A 16115-nucleotide genomic window follows, 5' to 3' on the forward strand; every position below is an offset into this window, starting at 1 on the left:
TGGGATGATCTGGTCATGTAGTTACTTACTGATATATAATGATTATATTCATGTATGTATTTGCCCTGAGTGTTCTTTATAGCTCACCTCGCCCACTGGGCCAAGTGAGCTTTTCCAATCACTTGGCGACCGTCGTTCTGCGTCCGTCGTCGTTAACGTTTATATTAAAACCCTTTAGTCATTTTTTACCAATTTTTTCGTAAATTTTTGTAATCTTCTACAAAAAAATTCTTCTCTGAAACTACTGGACCAAATTTAATAAAACTTAGCCAAAATCATTATTAGGGTATATAGTTTTAAAATGTGTGCAGTGACCAGGCCAGTCAACCAAGATGGCTGCCATGGCTAAAAATAGAACATAGGGGTAAAATGTAGATTTTTGCTTATTACCCTGAAACCAAAGCATGTAGAGCAAATTTGACAAGTAGTTAAATTGTTTAACAAGTCAATACCTATCTGCCCTGAACTTTTCAGATGAATTGTACAACTGGTTGCTGGGTTGCTGCCCCCCAATTGTTAATTTTTAAAGAAATTTTGCCATTTTTGGTTATTATCTTGAACACCATTATAGGTAGTAAAAGATAAACTGTAAACAGCAATAATGTTTAGCAAAGTAAGATCTACAAATTATTCAACATGACCGAAATGATTAGTTGACCTCTTAAGGAGTTATTACCCTATATAGTCAATTTTTACCAATTTTCATTAATTTGGTAATTTTTTGTAAATTTACACAAAATATTTTCCTCTGTATCTAAAGGACCAAGTTTATTATAGATAAAATAAATTGTAAGTAGCAAGAATGTTCAGTTAAGTAAGATCTACAAACACATCACCATCACCAAAATTCAATTTTGTTATGAATCCATCTGTGGGTTTTGTATAATATGCACATAGACCAATGTGAGCGACACAGTCTCTTTAGAGCCTCTAGTTTATATTTATTGATACTGTATTCATGTCACGTAATGATGTCATTTTACCGGTATTTTACCTTGCAATATAAGCGAGCAGTTTCACTAGCCATAAAACAGGCTCAACATACATTTTTTTTTTAAATGACCCGTTCCAAATAATGAGTATGACGGTTGTTTTCCAATAGTCGGTTTTTATGTATGATGGTGTTCGTGTACGAAGCAGTTCAGTGTTTCCATATTTTCCCTGGTGATTGGTGTGTAAAATATAATCTACAAGAAATACAAAAGAATTCAAACAAGAATATCAATGTAATAATTCATATCAATTTATTTTGTTTATATCATTTAGTGTTCCCCTTTATTCGTCACCTTATATCATTCATTACTTATTACGCGTCTGGCGTATTAAATTTTAAACCTGTTACCTTTTGTTAGATATTATTTGTGAGTGTCTCTGTCCTATATGTTCTCCTTTATCGTGTTTATTATTGTAGTTCTGTCATGTTATTTTGTCATTTTAATGTTATATTAAACATTGCAATAAAAGCGGGAGGTTTGGCATGCAACAAAAACATGTCCTCTACCAAGTCAGAAAACGGCTATTGTTATATTGTACTTCGTTTCTATGTGTGTTACATTGTTATGTTGTGTTTCTGTTGTTTCGTAGTTCTCCTCTTATATTTGATGTGTTTTCCTCAGTTTTAGTTTGTAACCGGGATTTGTTTTTTTCTCAATTGATTTATAAATTTTGAACAGCGGTATACTACTATTGCCTTTATGTATTTGTCATTTGTACAGTTGCAAAATAGTAGAATGATTAAAGACAGATAGTGTTTCAGGAGATAAAACTTACAAAGAAAAGTGTTGGTTGAGGGTTTTTTTCTACAATGTAATATTCAATATCATTTACCAAACATCAACGCGGCTTTTTGCGATACAAAAAAATCAGAACAACTCGTCTGATAAATTTGGAGGAGGAAAAACAAAAGGTCTTCAATGAAAAAGAGGAAAGTTTAAGTACTAATAATAGATATACAAAGATAATATATGTGCCGACAATTCTATTCATTTACAATTCCACCGTTTCTAATCTCGTCAGATATGACCCTACTTCTAAATAATTTTACGTTTAACTTATCAGTCTAATGATAACATCAAAATGGGTAAACAGGTTGAAGAGGTTAATGAAACAGGTAAAAACCTTTTTTTAATATAATTCATACATGTAAATAAAAAGCCATTCAATCGATTTCGCGACATTACTGGTCTAAGCTGGGGTCACACATTCACGATTTCTACTGCCGTCCTTGACAGAACCATTCCCGATAACAATTTGTCAAAACTCTGACCAATATCCTTTGAATCGTGGATGGAAATTCAAATTTTAATTAAAATTTAAAAAACAAATAATTTAATCACGACAACAATCAGATATTGTCCAGGAAGCAACAATATTCAACCGTTTCCAAGCGAATTTATCCGATAATCCCGTTCTCCATCCGCTTTTAATCCAATTTGTATCCTTCGCCTGGTAAAGTTCGACCGAGTCCGTCACGACTGCGTCCCGATTCTACCGAACATAATCCGACAAAGATCAGACAGTCAACCGACGCTGTCGGCATACTCAGAATGATCAGGTACTGTCGGAACGTAATTCTATCACGGTCCGCTCTATCGCATTGCAAATGGCTTTTTCTGGTATCAGCCGTATTGTATTCTGTAACTGTCAGGACTCTGATATGGGTATCATAGACGAATTTAGTATTGATAACGGGACTGTTCTGGAACGGTTTCGGCAAAAACGGTTCGCAATCGACAAGATCTAGAAGCAATCTGGACTCAATCGGCAGAAAAACAGCAAGGACATATTTTTACAGATCATTCCCGTTCCACAGGACACCAGAATACACAGAACATTGTAAGGATTCTGATCCGACACTGCAGAATTTGTCTGGAGGTTATCTGGTAGACATGATTGCAATCCGACTAGACTAAATCGGCTGAGTTCCACCGAATGTTACGGGACGCATCTAACTATCGGGGTGCTTCGCCAAACTATTTGGATCCTTCCCAACCCATTGGAATCTGTTACGAACATAAACGACTGCGGTCAGACAATGATAGGACATTCCAGATAATTGAGGATATTATCCGACTTTTTCACTTTTCGTGTCGTATCGCTGTCTGTTCTCAAAAGGGAGCAACAATCGGCAATGTGTGAACTCCGCATTAGTTGTAATGGCTGTCACATAAACTGTTCCATACCCTCGCAAAAAAGTTGATATAAGCAATTTTAAAGAAATGCACATGTTAAATAAAAATGAATGGACAAGAAATGCAGAATTCATGACCAACATTAGTTTAGTAGTTCCTAAAATAGAATTATATAAAATAAAAAGGTGTTAATATAACATAGAGTATAAAGAAATAATGGACAAACGTTTACGAAAAGAGAAGATTGTCTGAAAAAAAAAGAATATAAAAACATGAAGAAATCCAATCCGGACCCTCAAAGGACACCGTACATGACCGAGAGGGCATTCCGGTGTATTATTACCACAGATAGTTCTACCCACGCGTGACTTGCGTTTTTGACTTGTAACCGTCAAATTACGCTTACACCATAGTTCTATTGTTATACTTCATAGTTTCTATTTTTGAAACAAGTGTAAATTGAACAGATCTATAGTTACGAATACCAATGGAATTTGACCACAGGCTGTGACGAGTGGGGTTTCTGGAAACCCCTGCTTCTACATCCCGCAAACAAAGTCCATTGTTATCCGTAACAATAGAAATTGATTATTCTTTGAATAGCATGAACATAAGAAATTATCAATAGTGTTCACTACAAATTGTTTCAAAATATAAAAAAAAAACATTTTAAGAAATTTCAATTGCGAAAAAAATAATAAGCATCTATTTTGAAGACAAAAATAATCCTGTGCTGAAAGTAATATTTTTTTATTCCAATCATTTGTCTCTATTCTAAAGCATTGATCTTTTTTTTTAAAAAAGGGGGTTCTAGCTCGTTATCCAATGACCGATTCGGGGTAGGGTTCCGCTGTTTGGAACCGATTTAAAAGATCGATGTATTGGAAACCAACCCCATTTCTGTTGAGTTGATAACCCCCAGCTGGATCAGCCCCTGACCCAAAAAAGGGAGATTTACGAAATATTAAATCTGTTTTTTTTTGTACATACTGAGCGTGTCTGGTAGTTAGGTTTCCATTGAAGACACACTTATCCCTTTGTAGGTCCGAATATGAATGATTATTTTTTCTCGACGATAGGGGGGTTTGTTCCTACATGTACAAAACCGCCAGATAAAAAATTAAGTTATGATTACCTTTATTAAACTGATACACGTAAGCACTTTGGGTTATAATATTGCCTTTATCTCTAGTCTCTTCTACAAAATCCAACGCTTGCCAAAAAAAAGTCGTCCGTCTCATACCCTTCCATATTGACAACTGCATACAAGGACCATGACGTATTTTCTGTTTGTAAAAGGAATACACAATACGGTCAACCTTTACCTGCTGGTCCATATTGAACCATGGATGTAATTGGATTATGCAAAAAAAATAACTTGACATTTGTAAAATATACTCACTTGTCAAAGTTTGAGCGAAGATAACCTAAAAAAAAATTACAAGTGAGGTTTCATGTAATAAAATATAACAATCTTATAAATCATGGTTTGATATTGCTTTTGTTTTTAATAATTAATGTTAACTATATTAAGTTAAGAATGGGGTGTAAGTTAGTTATACACCTCGGGATACGGCGTGTCTGGATAAGAAACCACTGCGGCCGACGGGGTTTCTTATCCATACACCCCTTTCCCTCGGTATATATCCATACACCCCTTTCCTTCGGTGTATAACTGTTACGGATATTATCACAAACATCAATAAATAATCAAAACAAGTATGTATTTAGATCAACATTGTTTAGATTATCACCATAAAAATGTAAATAAAGTAAGTTTTAATTAAGAAAGTTTCTTGAATATCTACAAGACCATAATTTAATATTTTTTTTCAGATGCACCGTGTTGCTGTTCACAGCGTTGGATTTTAGCGTTTACCGGATTCTTCGGTTTTGTTTTTGTCTATGCATTACGTGTGAACTTTAGTGTTGCTATAGTTTGTATGGTAAAATCTTTGAATTCGTCATAATCAAACAACATGAGTTATATCAATGAAACGTCATCTACATGTTCAGGCAAAGCTGCGGAAAGAGAAATTTTTAATCAGGTAATCAATTATAGTTATTAAGTATTAGCACAACTTGCTTTAAAGGTTAGACTTTACGTTTTAAAAACTTATCTTCTAATCAAAAATAAGGGAAATTTAAGGGAAAAATTTGTCACGTTGACCTTTAACGCCAGTCCCGTTTTTCGCTCAAAACATATCTCCAAGTTGTACCGATTAGTACTTTTGAATGTCAATATCGTTTTCAAGGCCTGTTTGACCTGTCATTGCGTGGCCAGTTTGTAGATTGAATGTTAGTCTCTATCAAATAAATGCTCTTTATAAGCAGAGCAATCTCCTACAATTCACCACAATCAACCCTCGTACAGGTGTTCCTCAATGGACTGAACCCAGTAGTTTTGTTATCATCCTAACAATGGGTGAGATATTTGTCACATGACGGTCTACAAACAGAAATCAATCATTATCAATTCGCCGTTTCAAAATCTCATACATTCTCGGTAACATTTTAAAAAGCGTACACCAAAACGTTTTGATTGGTTTAAAACGTTCTTAACAATTGAAGTTCAACCAATGACGTGACGTTATTTTCGTTTTGGTGAACAATAAGATTATTTATAGTCCTTTAGATTCTGAAAAGGCGAATTTGAATTTGAAATCCAAGATGAAGTACACCTTTACATCATGTCAGTACCCAAAATAGACATACTACAACAGATTTCATTGGAATACTGAAAAATATTCTAATTTATAGATATTGAAATGGAAGCCATGGCTACATATTGTATTTTTTTACATTTAATTTATATACCTCAAACCAAAAACCAGCCCTATTAAAGCAAACAATGTATAGTTAACTTGTTTTTACAACTTTTTTCACAAGTGCATAAAGAATTAATACTTTTATTGACCATTGCAGCATGCTGAGTTTGAATGGGAAAAACAAATCCAATCGACCCTACTTGCTTCATTTTTCTATGGGTATATTGTTACTCAAATTCCTGGTGGCTATTTGTCCGACAGATTTGGTGGACGACGAGTATTTGGTACCGCTATGGCAGTAGCATGCCTGTGTACACTGTTGATGCCTGCGTGCGCAAGAGTATCAGTTATCCTGGTTTACGTTCTCCGAGTTCTGCTTGGATTAGCAACGGTAAGATACATGATTTGAGATATCTGCAACTTTTTGACAAACTATTAATATTTAGTTCGGGTGAGAAAAAAAGCATTATACGCAGAATCTACCTCATGTAAATATCAATAAATAATATGAAATTCTTTAGCCTTTGCATTTTAAGGGTATGGCCGTCTTGGTACTACAGTGAGGTGAAGCTTTATGCTCGATGTTGATGACTGTATTGGGACTTTGATATAAAGAATAGCAATACAAACGCGATGTTTCTATTCTTTTGTCGTTTTCATGTACGCTTAGTTATTTTGTGTCACAAACCGATACAACTCATTATTTCATTTCCATTAACAAAACGATATCCTATGATATAGAGAAACAGAAAATCCTAACTAGTAGGACATCACGGTATAATAAAAAGACGAATAACCTGTTAACATATATCTTGTTCAAATGAATACAGATTCACCATCACAGACCCTACTGGAAACTAGTATGGTAGTATGGACTAGTCATAGCTTAATACCGAAAAAAAAACAAAAAAACTGACAAAACGACATAAAAAAGTCAACGTTTAAATATAAACCCTTGTCCTAATTGCTCATGCTAAAAATAAATGATTCTACAGAGATATTCAAAGAAATGCCATCATCACTTTTTCTAAAAAGTACAAAACATTCAGATGTATCAAAAGACAGCAATGACAAAGGTTTCTGACAAACACAAATTTTATGCGACTTTCGTACAAATGAGAGGTTTAGCGCTATAAAACCATGTGCAATCCACCATTTTCTACGTTTGGAATTTTCCTCGGACTTCAGTTTTTTGTAATTTTATTTTTACACGAGAAACTAAATATAGAGATGTGATATGATTTCCAATTTAAAAACTACAAATGTATCTAACAGAGAAAATGAAGTGAACAAACCGTAAGAAAGAGTCGTTAGATACACGCAAAAAAGTGAGACATTCACAAACTGTTCGAATAACATGCATACAAAATACAAATCCGCTTCATTTGTCTCTGTTAGGTAGTTGTTTAATTGGCAATCATATCACATCTCTTTATTTATTTATCGCGTAAAAAAAAATCACAGAAATACTAAAGTTGGAATTCCAATTGTTGTAAATGTCTCTTTAATTCTTACAATGCATTTCTGTAGCACTTAAGATCAACTCCTTTTTATTTTGAAGAGATAATTGTTGGTCATTTATCAGTTTTCTATATTGTGTTTTGAAGACTGTTGTTAGTCTTGAAAGGTTGGTCGTTTTTCGTTTTTTGCTCTGTCAGTGTCAGTTTGTTTTCGACTTATGAGTTAAGAGACTATCTTTTTAGTATCGTATGTCTGTCTTTTACAAACTTTTGGTTTATACAAATGAACAGTTTGTTCTGCAAATAAATCCAATTGATGAAAGGATATTCGTTCGTAATATTGGTGACACGTGGATAAAATAATCAAATCTTTAGTATTGCTAGATACCTCGTTATCGTATCAAAATATTCTATTTGTTTCTAGGGAGTTTCTTTCCCAGCAATGCAGTCTATGTGGGGGCGATGGGCACCTCCTTTAGAACGTAGCAAACTAGTCACCGTCTCTTATCTAGGTCAGTACAGAAAACTCTGTATAGTTTGTGTACAGTAAAATTTAGAATGGAGAAAACAGCACACAGGCCGTCAATGGGTCTTCAATGCAGCGAGAAACTCCAGAAACCGGATACATCCTTCACCAGACCCCTAAACAAATTAATCTTGATCTGGTGTCGTATGGAATGAATTTGATTTCATACAAAACTGATACAATTATACTATTTTACTACATTTACTTGCATCTGAACCGGACGTATACATTTGAAAACCGTTTTTTTCTTTCTTAAACTGACCGAGAAGAAATTATTGGAATTTAACTAAACTATAATTAGTTGTGTTCATCATTATTCGCAATGCTTATTACAATGTTTTGAATATGATTCTTTACGACTGGCATACACGTGAGTGGTTTAGCTAGCTATAAAATCAGGTTTAAACCACAATTTCCTACAATGAGGAAATACATCAAGTTTATTTGATGTGTATGGATCTTAACACCGAAATGACTTTAGTATTCGGATTTTTTATATTATACTGTTTTTACGGTGGATGACCGTGAGGGCTTTCCGGTGTACTACTTTCGCCTAGATTTTAATAACGTTACTTTCGTTTTGGGTTTTTAACCGAGTAATGAACATGATAAATACGTAGAACTTGTGGTCATTCGATGTTGAGTACTTCAGTATTTTGAGTTGTAAATGTATTTAAACTATTGTGCAATTTGCAGGAACCATGTTTGGTAACGTAGGAACATTTGCCTCATCCGGGTACTTATGTGAATACGGCTTTGATAATGGATGGGGGTCTATATTTTATATTACTGGTAAGTACTACAGTGAGAGTTTTTGAATAGTAGTGGCTCAATAATTTGCCAATAATTGGTCGACTCATTAATGCTACATGTATAAGGTGGTTTGATGTGTTATTTTTGAAAACCGATTAGTTTTTCTTTACACACCTTTTTTGTGTAAACTTTTGAAAAATATGCACGAAAATGCAATTTTTCCTCAATACACGAAAATTAGTACCCATGAACATAAATGAATCAATGGTAGGATAGAAGTTAGTCCCTCTTTGATATTTTATTTTTGATGGTTTTGCTAAACTTGCTGATCTGCCTATGAAATGCAAAATAAGATCTTTGAAGAATGTCTTCATCAGAGTGAAGCACGTTACAGTGTGTATAGTCTTGGCTGTACATGTTTTTTCTGTTATAGGTGGTTTAGCCTGTATATGGGTTGTCGTATGGTCTGAGCTGTACTTGTTTTTCAATTATAGGTGGTATAGCCTGTTTATGGGTTGTTGTAATAACTGTGGTCTTCAACCAGGCTGTACTTTTTTTTTAAATTATAGGTGGTTTAGCCTGTATATGGGTTGTTGCATGGTTTGTACTTGTTCGCGATACACCATCAAACCATCCCTGGATCAGTAAAGCAGAACGAGACTATATAAATAATAGCATAGAATATGACAACACAAAAAGAGTAAGTGAATTTAACTATTAAAAAGATCAAAAGCATGAGACGGAGAAACGCATATAACAGTATAAACTAGAATTAAAAGACATATAGACGAATGAATACAAAGAAAACTTTAGATTGGATGAATTAGATATAATTATCCATTTGGTGTCAATAGAAATAAATGTCCGCTAACCCCTACTTTGTTGTCATTTCATTACTTATAGTTTAGAACCTCTTTTTTCTCTATTCATTTTTTGTCCATATTCTCCATTCTTTATAAATTTTGCCCTTTTTCTCTATTCTGTAAGCTCCCATTCGCATCCATAGCTTCGGAACCATAGCATAGTATATATTAGGTCCCTATGATATTTTTTGATAATTTGCGGACAAGGCCAATGTGATATTTTTTGACAAGGTGCGAGCAAAAGTAACAAAACTTTTTTTAAAACAACCCCATATCAAATGTAAACACAAAATTGACGTTAAGATTGCCAATAGGACAACTCTCCTCAGAAACCAAATGCCAAAACCATTACCAACTACAGGTCACCGTTTGGCCTTTAAACAATGAGCAAACCAATACTGCATAACTAGCTCTAAAGGTTCCGAATTTACAAAAAACTAATACAAAACAATTTAAAAAAAAAATAACGGCCTTATTTATGTTAAATAACAATAAGCAAAAATTGAATATAATATACAGCAAATAGGACATTCACTAAATTGCAGGCTTCTCCTTTGGGACAGACACATTCAGAATGGGGTGGGAACATGTCAGCAGTGCCCAACCCACCCTCTAACATGGGACAGTGGTGTTACAGTACAATATAAGAGCGACCTATACATTACGGTTGAAATAAAACTAACAAAAACATAAAGTGGACGTGGTCGGGTACTTGTTTATACCAACAACAAAAAGACACAAGGTACAGAGGATATTCGCAGTTTCTGACAGTTGGTTCATAACCACTAGCAACTAATGAAGAAAAAAAAACATGCATCTAAGACTAAATGGTTGGTTTATGAACTTCTATTTCGAGTTTTCTGACGTCATGTATTTGTGTTATTTTATAATAAACATCCATTTATTCTAGTCATCAACAGTCCCATGGGTTGCAATAGCGAAGTCACCAGCCGTTATTGCTTGTATAACTGCGCATGTCTGTAATAACTGGATAAATTATACTCTGCTAACAAGTTTGCCTGCATTCATGAAAGCAGTCCTGAAGTTTAACCTCAAAAGTGTAAGTTTTTTTTACATTTATATAGGATAAAAATTTTGTACTTTTTTATTTTATTGTGTCTTTAGATGTCAATAGAAGTCCAATTCAACTTTTGTGAAATGGTTCCTTTTTTCAAGACCTTACAATTTAAAAGCTGATGACCCGATACATTTTATTTATTAAATTATAGAATGGAGTGTTATCTGCTATACCATATGTGTGTCAAGCTGTGTCAGGCTTAGGGGTAGGATTAATAGCAGATCTGATGCGATCGAAACAGTTATTATCTACTACAGCGACAAGACGATTATGGTGCAGCGTAGGTATTACACCTTATATATATTATGATATACATGTATTTGTTTTAAATTACAATTTTGCGTTATATTCAAACCTTGAGTTCACAATTTAAAACGCTACTCTACCTTAATTGCCCATTAATGATTGTCTAGATTGGGTTTAAAGAATATATAGAATTATGGACCAAAACGTAATAAGAATAAAGAAAAAAAAGGACAATAATATAAAGTAAACATGTACAGACTATCGGGGTGTTTAAATATACATAAAAAAAGAAAATATTGGGGTGAAAAAATATACAAAAGAAAATAGTGAATACCGGACAAAACATTATTAATACAGAATAATAGGCAAACAATAGAGACAAATGGCTGTAAATAATTATAGTATAAATAATTGAGGGACTCCCGACCGAACCCTAGTTAACTGATAAACGGGATGTCTTTTTATTTTTTAGTCATGGCGTTGTTAGTTTGTTTTCGACTTATGACTTTGAACTACCCTTGGTTATATTTCTGCAAATGTCTCATATATACAATCATACCATATTCAATATTATGTAAATATAATATGTTGTTTCAGCGTTTATCGGATCAGGCGCCTTTTTGATTGGTACAGGCTTTGTGTCATGTGATCAGCGTAATATAGCTGTTGCTTTTCTCTCGATAGCTGTTATGTTTACCGGATTTCATAGGGCTGGATACGTCGTTAACCATGTAGACTTTGGCCCAAAGTAAGTTGTACATTAATCTTTGTCATTTGGTATGTTCTTTTTGTTGAATTGCTGTCTCATTGAGGTATACCACCACATGTAGTTCTACTTCTCACCACTGAGTGTAATACTGTTAATGTTTGAATTCATTTTAGCATTTCCTCCTTAACACCTTAAAAGGTGCACACTCGACTCCAATCTTAATTGACTAGGATTGTCAGTTTTCCTATCGAATGTTGTTGGTTTTCTCCTAGCACTCAGGCTTTCCTACGCTAATTAAAACTGGCCACCACAAAATAGCATAAATGCGGTGCTCAAAAGTGGCGTTAAAACACCAAACACCACACATTAAAATCAAAATTTGTGTGTTTAATATTGCTTGCTTAACTTTTATTTGCATGCTAATTATAAATAGAAAATCACAGTCAAATTGCAAAATAATTCTGTGGTTTTTCTAACGTTTGCAGTCGAAACAAATTTTAAACTTTCATAAATACAAATCAGGGGTTTCTGTACTCCCTCACAATTTTTATGTTAAATTCTCAGTTCTAAAAACAAAATCCTTTAATAAACAAAGTGTATCAAACTCCATCGTGCAAGCTTAAACTCAATATGATGTTTGCACTTTTTTATGTTAGGTTCTGAAAATGCATGAAAAGCTATAAGTTTAATATTGATAGTAAACCAAATTTTGCAAAGAATTCCGCTCTAACCGGTGTTAGAAAGAGGTTGTTTGGTTGGGTCTTTTTGAATGTAAGTTTGAAATAATATTCCTTCAATAGTTAACATTTCAGTTATACTTAATTTTTATTATCAGATATGCTGGTGTATTGTTTGGTATAACTAATACGTTTGCCACTGTGCCTGGCATGTTAGCCCCTATAGTAGCTGGAGCATTAACACCAAACGTAAGTACCATATCATTGTCACTGTGCCTGGCATGGTGGCCCCTATAGTAGCTGGAGTATTTTCACCATACGTAAGTATAAAAAAGAAGATGTGGTACGATTGCCAATTAGACAACTGTCCACAAGAGACCAACATGACACAAACGTTAACAACTATAAGTCACCGCACCATAGCATTGCCACTGTGCCTGGCATGGTGGCCCCTAAATTAGCTGGAGCATTAACACCAAACCTAAGTACCGTACCATTGTCACTGTGCCTGGCATGGTGGCCCCTATAGTAGCTAGAGCATTGACACCAAACGTAATTACCATGTAGTGCCACTGTGTCTGATATAATGGCCCTTATAGTAGACTAGCAGGAGCCTTAACACCTGGTATGGTGGCAGTAGTTCGAGCAATAACACCAAACGTAAGTACCATACCATTGCCACTATTCCTAGCATGGTGACCCCTATAGAAGATGGAGCATTAACACCAAACGGAAGTATATGTACACTATATTTGCCACTGTGTTTGTCATGGTGGCCCCTATAGTAGCTGGAATCTTAACACCAAACATAAGTATAAAAAAGAAGATGTGGTATGATTGCCAATCAGATAACTGTCCACAAGAGACGAACATGACAAAGACATTCACAACTATAGGTAACTGCACCATATCATTGCCACTGTGCCTGGTGGTCCCTAAAGTAGCTGGAGCATTAACACCAAACGTAAGTACCGTACCATTGTCACTGTGCCTGGCATGGTGGCCCCTATAGTAGCTGGAGCATTATCACCATACGTAAGTGCCATGTTGTTGCCACTGTGCCTGGTATGGTGGCCCTTAAAGTAGCAGGAGCCTTGTCACCAAACTTAAGTATCATATTATTGCCACTGTGCCTTACATGGTGGCCCTTATAGTGGCTGGAACATTAACACCAAATGTAAGTACCATACCATTGCCACTGTGCCTGGCATGGTGGTCCCTACATTAGCTTGAGCATTAACAACAAACGTAAGTACCATATCATTGCTACTGTGCCTGGCATGGTGGCCCCTATAGTAGCTGGAGCATTAACACCAAACGTAAGTACCATATCATTGACACTCTGCCTGGCATGGTGGCCCCTATATTAGCTGGAGCATTAACACCAAACGTATGTACCATGCCGTTGCCATTGTGCCTGGTATTGTGGCCCCTATAGTATCTGGAGCATTAACACCAAACATTAGTACCATATATTTGCCACTGTGCCTGGTAAGGTGGCCCCTATAGTAGCTTGAGCATTAACACCAAACGTAAGTACCATATCATTGCCACTCTGCCTGGCATGGTGGCCCCTATAGTAGCTGGAGCATTAACACCAAACGTATGTACCATGCCATTGCCATTGTGCCTGGTATGGTGGCCCCTATAGTAGTAGGAGCATTAACACCAAACATTAGTACCATATCTTTATCACTGTGCCTTGCATTGTGTCCCCTATAGTAGCTGGAGCATTAACACCAAACGTAAGTACCAAATCATTGCCACTCTGCCTGGCATGGTGGCCCCTATAGTAGCTGGAACATTAACACCAAACGTATATACCATACCTTTGCCACTGTGCCTGGTATGGTGGCTCCTATAGTAGTAGGAGCCTTAACACGAACGTAAGTATCATATCTTTATCACTGTGCCTTGCATTGTGTCCCCTATAGTAGTAGGAGCCTTAACACGAACGTAAGTATCATATCTTTATCACTGTGCCTTGCATTGTGTCCCCTATAGTAGCTGGAGCATTAACATCAAACGTAAGTATCATATCTTTACCACTGTGCCTGGCGTGGCCCCCTTAGTAGCTTGAGAATTTACACCAAATAAGTACCATATCATTCAGTGAAATTAAAGTTTCTATTATCGTTATTATAGCCGCCATCTTGTTTACATTCGTTACGAAAAGAAGTTCGGTCAACATCGTCTATCGAAAAATAACCAACGTCAAGATCAACTACCGAAAGTCCTTTCGACCAATCATATCAACGTATTCCCAAATATGCAAATCATATAAGAATTTAATTTATTCTGTTATAATTCGTCGGTTTTCTTTTAGGTACATTGTCGGAAGAAATAAGCTTTTGAAACTGGTCGAAAAGAGGGTCTAGCTCAGCTTTTCCCTGTTTCGCATCGAGTGCAAATAAATCATATATTTTCCGACAATGTACATATTTTTATCCGGAAATTAACACCTAAACAATGAAACTTAAGTTGTTATAATCTAAAGCATTGTCTCTAATTCTTAAAGAAAACGGAGACATAGTTTAAACGTAAACCTTGAAGAGGACAGCAAAATAATTTGGTACGCAAAATAGAAATATACATAATACACCTTGCTCAACATAGAAGAGTGGTAACAGGATAACAATTAAAGCAAAACATTTTTTTTGTTTACCTGTTAGGTTCACTCCCAGTTTGCCCACTTTTAATTCTACTAATTATAAAATAAAACTGACTCAACTTTGAAGGTTTAATGAGCATACAATTGTATACCGGTAGTCTGTTCCAACTTAATACATAATTTGTTTGTGTTTTCTACATATTAAGGAATTTATGTTGTATTTCCATTTATAAAAGACGCCTCCAGATGCGGGATATTCTCACTGTATTAAAAACTGGTGTCCTTCGGCTTTTTCCCTGCACTTTGGGCGGGTTGTTGTCTTTTTGATCCATTCCTCATTTTTATTCTCAATTTTATACACCTGAACTGTATGGTACAGTGGCTTAGTATAGACAAAAACATGTTAGTGTAATGCAAAATCATTAAAGCTTAGAATGTATTATCTATATAATGGTTATATTATTTGTAGTTGTCTCTGCCCTATGACCACACTAGATGCAATGAAATTAATGTTGACATATTTTTTTAAATATTTTGTTTATTGTTTGTATTATTAACTTTTTGTTATACATTATTTTGTATCATATATATACAGGATAGTCCAGAAGAGTGGAGGAACGTGTTTTATGTATGTGCAGCTTTCTGTGTAGTTGGAATGGTGGTATTTGGATTTTTCTCAAGTGGCGAGATTCAGGAATGGGCGAAGGATCCTCTTTGGTATCTTTCCTCTCTCTTTTGTGAATGGTTGAATTATACTTTTTTATCGTTTTTTTGTCTAGTTTTAATTGTAACCATGTTGACCAATTATTTAAATATATCTTTACAATTTGAAGTTAAATTTCTTCTACAAATTGTCCTATTTCTGATTTTGCCAAAAAGAGTAAGACTGAAGCTGCAGGTGAACAAAATTAAAATGATTTAACATGAATAATTCAAATAAAGAATCTTACGAAATATTGTTTCATTGATTGGTGCTTGCTTCATGTCCAGTGGCAAATATTTCATGGATTTTCAGGACAGGAAAAAAATGACAGTTATTACACAAGGCACACATAGGTTCTACAAGCTTATAAGGTAGGTCTAGCGGAAACCAGTGTTCTAGACTGTTTCTAGAAAAATATAGTTTGTTGGATGCGGTAGAAATATTGCCATGCTGCGACTAGTGCACATTGATCCCTCAAAGAGTCGTTGCAACATTTCTTTAATCTGCTGAAAGAGTGGCATGGATAAAATACAAAAAAACGATAAAAAAGTATAATTCAACCATTCACAAAAGAGAGAGGAAAGATACCA

The 16115-nt window shown here is 35.0% G+C and overlaps 1 pseudogene; it reads left to right on the forward strand.

Annotated features, from left to right (window-relative positions):
* Positions 1-2076: 2076 nt before the first annotated feature.
* On the forward strand, positions 2077-15853 carry LOC134692523 (sialin-like; annotated as a pseudogene).
* Positions 15854-16115: the final 262 nt, after the last annotated feature.

The sequence above is a fragment of the Mytilus trossulus genome, chromosome 12 (genome assembly GCF_036588685.1).
Source record: "Mytilus trossulus isolate FHL-02 chromosome 12, PNRI_Mtr1.1.1.hap1, whole genome shotgun sequence".
Taxonomy (NCBI): Eukaryota; Metazoa; Mollusca; class Bivalvia; order Mytilida; family Mytilidae; genus Mytilus; species Mytilus trossulus.